Raw genomic sequence first — 8,174 nt, 5'->3', positions numbered from 1 at the left:
TACCTGGAACACTGCCCCCTCTTCCCAGCTCCCTGTCAGATGTGCCCATCTGCTATCTCCTCCAACCCCACATTTTTTCTTCCATCACAAAGCAGTTGTTGACATTGTAAGGTAAGTCTGAATCTTAGTTGAAGTTTACATCCCAGAGGGTCTCTCTTTGGGGAGAAAATCGGCTGCGGGTAGAGTCGCACATTCCTGATGTCAGGGCCAGCTCCCTCGGAAGCCTGCATTCCCACAAACACCTTCACTGCCCTCTCCTTGTGGCTCTCTTTCCTTAAGAAGGATCAAGACGCCTTGTCCTTGACCTTCCACGGGCCAGGGATGCTGCATGCAGTGATGTCAGTAGAGGCTCACAGGGAAGGTGGAAGGTGGGCCTAACAGCTCTCTGAGTTAAACCTCCCTTGGTCAGGTCCCACATACTGGATGATTTTGTGATCTCACATGGGTCACTTAAGAATTTTTTTTTTCCATTTTCTTTGAAAGGCTGAGAGACAGATCTTCAATCTGTGGATTCACTTTCCAAATGCCTGCAACAGCTAGGCCTAAACCAGGAGCTGGAACTTCATCTGGGTCTTCCATGTGGGTGTCAGGGACCCAGCTGCTTGAGCCATCACCTGCTGCTTTCCATGGTGTGCACTCGCAGGAAGGTGGAGTTGGAAACAGAGCCGGGGTTTGAACCAGGCACTCCAGTATGGGGAGCAGGGTTCTAAGTGGTGACCCAATTGCTGTGACAGATACCTACTCACAAGTCATTTTTAAAACTTACTTCTCCAGCACTGGTGCTATGGAGTAGCAGGTAAAGCCGCTGCCTGCAGTGCCAGCATCCCATGTGGGTGCCAGTTCAAGTTTTGGCTGCTCCGCTCCTGATCCAGCTCTCTGCTATGGCCTGGGAAAGCAGAAGATGGCCCAAGTGCTTGGGCCCCTGTACCCACGTAGGACATCCAGAAGAAGCTCCTGGTTCCTGGCTTTGGTTCTGCCTAGCTCTGGCCATTGTGGCCATTTGGGGAGTGAACCAGAGGCTGAAAGACCTCTTTCTCTCTCTCTCTGCCTCTGCCTTTCTGTAACTCTGCCTTTCAAATAAATAAATAAATCCTAAACACACACACACACACACACACAAAAAAAACCCAAAACTTAGTTCTCTGGTAGTGAGAGCAATTTGGAAACTGTGATGACTACCAAATATCTCACCGGCATCCACAGATGATGGCACCTGGCCGCGCTGAATGGACTGAGTGAAGATGTTATCAAGGGTGGCTATCACCTTTTAGGAACGTCCACTGATGGTGTGAAGATGGACTCTCTCAGGATATTTCATCGCAGCAAAGTCCCTATTAAGTTAGGCTAACATAATAAATGGTGATCTTAAGAGACGAAGTAGAAAAACATAGGAGGAAGAGGTTTAGAATCAGATAATCTGGGGCCGGCGCTGTGGCGCAGCAGGTGAAGGCCCGGTCTGCAGTGCCAGCATCCCGGCTGCTCCTCTTCCAGTCCAGCTCTCTGCTATGGCCTGGGACAGCAGTAGAAGATGGCCCAAGTGCTTGGGCCCTGCACCCACATGGGAGACCTGGAGGAAGCTCCTGGCTCCTGGCTTTGGATTGGCGCAGCTCCAGTCGTTGCAGCCATCTGGGGAGTGAACCAGTGGATGGAAGACCTCTCTCCCGCCCCCCCCCCCCCCATCTTTCTCTCTCTCTCTCTGCCTCTGCCTCTCTGTAACTCTGCTTTTCAACTAACTAACTAAATAAATAAATCTTTTTAAAAATCAGGTAATCTTTGATTTGTGCTCTTGCTTTATTACTTTCTAGCTTCAGAACACTGGACCAGTAACTTAAACTGTCATCCTGGCTTTTCAATGGGTAAAGAGAAAAGAATTGCCTCTACCATACATCATGGAGTTGTCATATTTTTAAATGAGATGATGTATATGAACATGGTTAAAAGAGTGGCCTGATGTCAGTGAGAAATCAATGAAAGTTAATTTTTATTCATGGCGTAAAGTTGAGCTACAGAATATTTTACACAAATTTACTTTTTTAAAATAGAGATTTATGTATTTATTTGAAAGTCAGAGTTACACAAACGAGGAGAGGCAGAGAGAGAAAGAGGTCCTCCATTTGCTGGTTCACTTCTTGATTGGCTGCAACGGAAAGAGCTGTGCCAATCCGAAGCCAGGAGTCAGGATCTTCCTCTGGGTCTTCCACGCAGGTGCAGGGGCCCAAGGATTTGAGCCATCTTCTACTGCTTTCCTAGGCCTTAGCAGAGAGTTGGATTGAAGTGGAGCAGCTGGGTCTTTAACTGGCGCCCATATGGGATGCCGGCACTGCAGGCAGCAGCTTTATCCACTATGCCACAGCACTGGCCCCAAGCCTTTTTTTTTTAGACTTATTTATTTATTTATTTATTTGAAAAGTAGAGTTACAGAGTGGCAGAGGCAGAGAGAAAGAGGTCTTTCGTCCTCTGGTTCACTCCCCAAATGGCCGCAATGGTCAGGGCTTGGCCGATACAAAACCAGGAGCCAGGAGCTTCTTCTGGGTCTCCCACACGGGTGCAGATGCCCAAGAACTTGAGCCTGTTCTACTGCTTTTCCAGGTTATAGCAGAGCTGGATCAGAAGTGGAGCAACTTGGACTAGAACCAGGGCCCATATGGGATGCTGGCGCTGCAGGTGGCAGCTTTATCTGCTATGCCACAGCACCAGCCCCTCTACAGTAAGTCTTTATGTCATTTTGTGCAAATGTGTATTGAATGTAGCTCCCTATAAGAAATGGTAAGAGTTGGCCAGCGCCACGGCTCAATAGGCTAATCCTCCACCTGCGGTGCTGTACAGCTTCTAGTCCTGGTTGGGGTGCCGGATTCTGTCCTGGTTGCCCCTCTTCCGGGCCAGCTCTCTGCTATGGCCCGGGAGTGCAGTGGAGGATGGCCCAAGTGCTTGGGCCCTGCACCCCATGGGAGACCAGGAGAAGCACCTGGCTCCTGGATTCAGATCAGCGCAGTGCACCGGCCGCAGCGGCCATTGGAGGGTGAACCAACGGCAAAGGAAGACCTTTCTCTCCGTCTCTCTCTCTCACTGTCCACTCTGCCTGTCAAAATAAATAAATAAAGAAAGAAAGGTAAAAGTTGAATTTGAATTTGCAGTCTCTGGATTCCTAGGGTTTTACTATTACCCAAAGCCTTAATTTTGAAAAAGATCTCACATATTTTGATTATTTTTTTTTTTTATTTAAAGGAAGATGCAGATCTTCAATTTGCTGTTCACTTCCCCAAAGTTCTGAAACATCTAGTGCTTGGGCCAGGCCATGGGTAGGAGACGAGAAATCAATCCAGGTCTCCCACATGGTGATAGGAGCCCAACTGCTTGAGCCACCATCTGCTGCCTCCCAGAGTATGCACTAGCTGCAAGCTGGGGTTGCAAGTGGAACCAGGGTTCAAACCCAGGTGCTCTGATATGGGGTGCAGGCATCTCAAATTGCACCCTAACCGCCACACCAAATATTTGCCCCAGATCTTGAGTATTTTCAATCTGAGCCAATGTAGTCTTTTTTTTTTTTTTTTTTTTTTTTTTGGACAGGCAGAGTGGATAGTGAGAGAGAGAGGCAGAGAGAAAGGTCTTCCTTTTTGCCGTTGGTTCACCCTCCAATGGCCGCTGCGGACGGCGCATCACGCTGATCCGAAGCCAGGAGCCAGGTGCTTCTCCTGGTCTCCCATGAGGGTGCAGGACCCAAGCACTTGGGCCATCCTCCACTGCCTTCCCGGGCCATAGCAGAGAGCTGGCCTGGAAGAGGGGCAACCGGGATAGAATCCAGCGCCCCAACTGGGACTAGAACCCGGTATGCCGGCGCCGCAAGGCAGAGGATTAGCCTGTTAAGCCACGGCGCCGGCCACCAATGTAGTCTTATACCTTGTGCAGTTGACCTAGACTATGTCCTGTCTGTAACATGATTTTGAGATACAGTTCTTGGCGATGGTCTTCAATGATAGTGATAAAAATAATAATAATGATAATACCTCCTAAATTTGTATGTGGTTGTAATGATTTCACTTGTGCTTCACAGAAATCTCTGTATGATAACAAAACACACATTATTATCCACATTTGCAGTAGAGAAAATTGAGGTTTGGAGAGAGAAATCATTTTGTTCATGACATTTGCTTCAGAGGTTTACAAACCTTTATGCTACTATGTAGTTGTAAAGCTCTTTCTAAAACTGAAATATTCCCTGGAAGAGAAAACACATGAATTGGACAACAACCCTCCTGTTGGCACTGATATGCACTGATCCCCAATATGAGGTAGGATGGTGGCTTTCTTTGACAAGGACCATGGCAGCACTGACAGGTGGTCATGAGAGAAGGAAGCTCTTTAGTTTCAGGTTCCTATATGACTTTGAAATCTAGTGAGAGTTGGTGAGATGAGATAGATTGCCCACTTAGTGCTTATGGAGCTGCTTTCTGAAACACTGGCTTCGAAGGTGATTTGACCATGTACTGCAGAGTGAGGGCTACACCCTGCCTGCCATTGCTGCAAATTGTGATTCTTGCCTATCTGCTGGACCTGGTGAGTGGTAGAATCTATAGAAGAGGAAGAGACCTACTGTTGCTGATGCTGGTACACACAGTGAGGGGGTGAATGAAGCTCAGTGCTTCTAAGTTGAAGACATGGCTCAATAGCTAATGAGACATGACAGCCAATTTTAGAAAACCTTTATTTGCTATCTTCAAGGCAGACTTGACTATTTTGGATAAAATGATAGTGCAATTCATGACTCTTACTGGTTTCAAACAAAGGCACACATTGGCAGCTAGACACCTAAACGTAATCCCAGACTTTGTTGGCTTTAAAACTCCTCCAGATGGGCATGCTCGCTTTTTTTTTTTTCCCTAGGGTTTATTTGCTTACCTGTAAGGCAGAGTGACAGAGAGAAAAAGAGAGGGAGAGGGAGGGAGCGAGAGCAGGAGGGAGTGCAGGAATGAGAGCGAGAAGGGTGGGGTGATATCTTCCATCTGTTGGTTCACTCCCCAAATGACCACAGCAATTAGTACTGGGCCAGGCTGCAGTCAGGAGCCTGGAATTCTATCCTGGTCACTCACATGGGCAACAGGGACCCAAGCTCCTAGACCATCTTCCACTGCTTTCCCAAGCACAATAGCAGGCAGCTGGGTGGGAAGCAGAGCAGCTGGGACTCGAACCTGCACTTCGATATGGAATACTGGCATTGCAGGAGGCGGCTTAATGCCCTGTGCCACAATGTGGGCCCTGTACATTGCTCATTTTATCATTATGGTGCTGCAACCTAATTGATGCCTCTTTAATGGCAAATGAATTGAACAACACTGTCTGCAAAGCAGGTATGTTTACCTTTCTGTTACAAGTGAAGAAACTTGTCTTCTCACTCCAAATCTGGTAGCCTTTCCATGACACCCGGGCATGCTTTCGATGACATTTTTGTCCCACATCAGAGAGGCAGGCTTTTCATGCTGCAAAGAGGCTGAGCCAATGTATCTTCCATGCTATTCTTTTTCAGTAAAGAAAATGAGGCCCAGAGGAGTTTCACTCAAACACCTATGTGTCCTCCAAAGAGACTTGGGTTTTATCTCACTCATTGCTATGCTACTGAGATAATATAACTTATAGTGTCTAAAAGCTCAAGGATGTACAAAAAGTGCATAGGAAAAATGCAAAGGTTTTCAAGAAAGGTAAAGGTGAAATGGGTATAATTGGGAAGAAGATTTCTATCAGTTAAGGTCATAACAGCTGCTGCAACAAATCCTAACATTGCAGAGGTTTAACACCATAAAAATTTTTTCTCACTTAGGTGACAGTTGAGAGCAGGTGTTGCTGATTAGTGACGGTGGGACTCATGCAGCCATTCAGGTATCCAGGTGAATAGAGGCCCTGCCATCTAAAATCTGTCATTTCCCAGTCAATGACATGCGGGGCACCAATATATGAGAGACGAAATAGAGGGAAGAATGAGGGATCACACGGGAGACTATGTTTTAGGGGGCACACCTGGAACACATTGCTCTTTCCACACATCATTGTCAGAATTCAGTCGCACAGCCTTACCTGAAGCAAGGGAGGCTGGGAAATGTAGTTGTGCTCATTAAAAGAAGAGAAAACTGCTGGGTGGCCGTCCAGCAACTTCTGCCACAGGATTTGAAGGCGTGATGGACATGATGTGGAAATGCAACCCTCCTCAGGTTGGAAACAGTTCCATGTGCCTGCCTTCTAGACTTTGCAGAACATAATGATTCTAACCTGTAACTTTGATGAGGAAGGGTGAGTGACCGGAAGAAGCAATACTCATCCTTAAGTACTACAATCATGAAGTTTCTCCTGCTCATCCAGCCAGAAGTGGCTGTTTCCTCCTTGCTCTTAGTTTTTGGCAGTCATACTCCCACCTTTTTCTCTTTTTTCTATAATCTTTGATCAATTTTTACTAGTGAAATGCTGTTAAAACCAAATTTATATGTTGGCGTTCTGATATGATTTCATTAGCAAAATATTTCAAGTTTGAAAACTGTGGGATAGGATAATCTCTAAAATTCCTTTAAGCTTCATCAAATCTACAATTGTGTTGACCTAACAACATAACCCGGATTTATAGGATAATTGCCAACTTCCCACTTCACTTTGTACTTGAACCAAGCTTTTGAGTAAGAAGAACATGGAAAGAAAAAAAAAATAAAGGCTGAGTGTGGAGGAGGAAAAATTCAACCAAATTTATTGAAACCAACGCAGCCCTCCCAGAAATATACCAGAGAATAAAGTGGCCAGCTTTAAGTTATTGTGTCGCATAGTGAATTAGGAAATGGATTCCCCTTAGTGAGCCGTATCTGTTTCTTGTAAATGACTCTAAATAAGTTGGTCACATGGGTATAAAACAGCACCCAGGGGCTGTTTTGAACTGTACTAAACTGAAGTCTACTGTTAGCCAACCCAACCCCCAATAAGCAAACTAGCCATATGTAAGTATATACTTTTTGCTTTCTCTGAATTTGCATAAACTTCAGCAGTCTTTCTTTTCTTCTTCTTTTTTTTTTTTAAAGAGGTTTGATAATAGTGTTTGTGTTAAAATCACACCTTCTTTTGAGTTCTTGCATGCATATAGACTTTTGTCATGTTTGTGGACTTAAGTGCTTTTATCTTGCTGTGCAATCAGTCACAACCCAGGGTGGAGGCAGGGAATGTTTGGTACAATATTTCCTATATAAACAGTTTTGCTGTAAAAGGAACAATATGGCTCTAATTTTGATGTATGATCAGTTTAGAAATATGCAAACACATTTGAATATACATCCTGTACAAGACAACGGCAATGTGAAACTGGATACACAAAAGAGTTTGCTTTTTTCTTTTTGGCTCTAGTGATTTCCGCAGCCCTCCCCCAACCAGATAATATCAGCTTTATTTCCAAGCTTTTAAGTGAAAATGCCTGCTTTGATAGCTTTCCCAAATTGATAAAAATATATGTAGTCAAATAGATTTTTTTTTTAATGGTCAAGTTGTCCCCTGGCACACACACTCTATTTTAGTCTGAATACAAATAAAAGCAGCTTCAATTGAAGAGGGTTGAAAATTTTCGAATGTAGCCTGTGAAGTGAAATTGGAAGTGGCAGTAGTAGACACATAGCCCAGGGATATTTAAGATGCATTTGTTCTGTGTGAGAAAAGCACTTGGATCATTAGGTCCTATTCAACTGTGCCAGGTGGGAGGTGAACCTTTGTTGCTCTGGTTTGGTCACAGGCTGCCCAGGTGTGGTTGGCCATTGATGGGGCAGCCTTAGAGTGGGGGGAATCTTTGCTTTTCAGTCTCTTTCCCACATCACAACTTGGAGTTGAACAAAAGACACTCAGTGGATGTAGCTGTGATTTTGCTACTCACAGTTTCTATGAGCGAACAAAGAAAGAGCTTTTCTTAAAAGGTAAAAGTATTAACCATAATCCCATCACCGCAACATCAGGACCATTTATTGCAAATTTATTAACTACCAGAGACAATTGGGCCAATTTTTGAGGGTACTTGAGAAAGTTCAAGGAAAAATGGGATTAAAAGATGTTTGTTTTGGTGCAAAAAATTTTGAAATCATTTCATAGTTTTTTGAGACTATGCTTTCCCATGAACTTTTTAGAGATCTCTCATATACATAGATATTTCCGCATTTCTACCTGTC

The sequence above is a fragment of the Lepus europaeus genome, chromosome 17 (genome assembly GCF_033115175.1).
Source record: "Lepus europaeus isolate LE1 chromosome 17, mLepTim1.pri, whole genome shotgun sequence".
Classification (NCBI taxonomy): domain Eukaryota; kingdom Metazoa; phylum Chordata; class Mammalia; order Lagomorpha; family Leporidae; genus Lepus; species Lepus europaeus.
Note: the sequence above shows the minus strand (reverse complement) of the source record.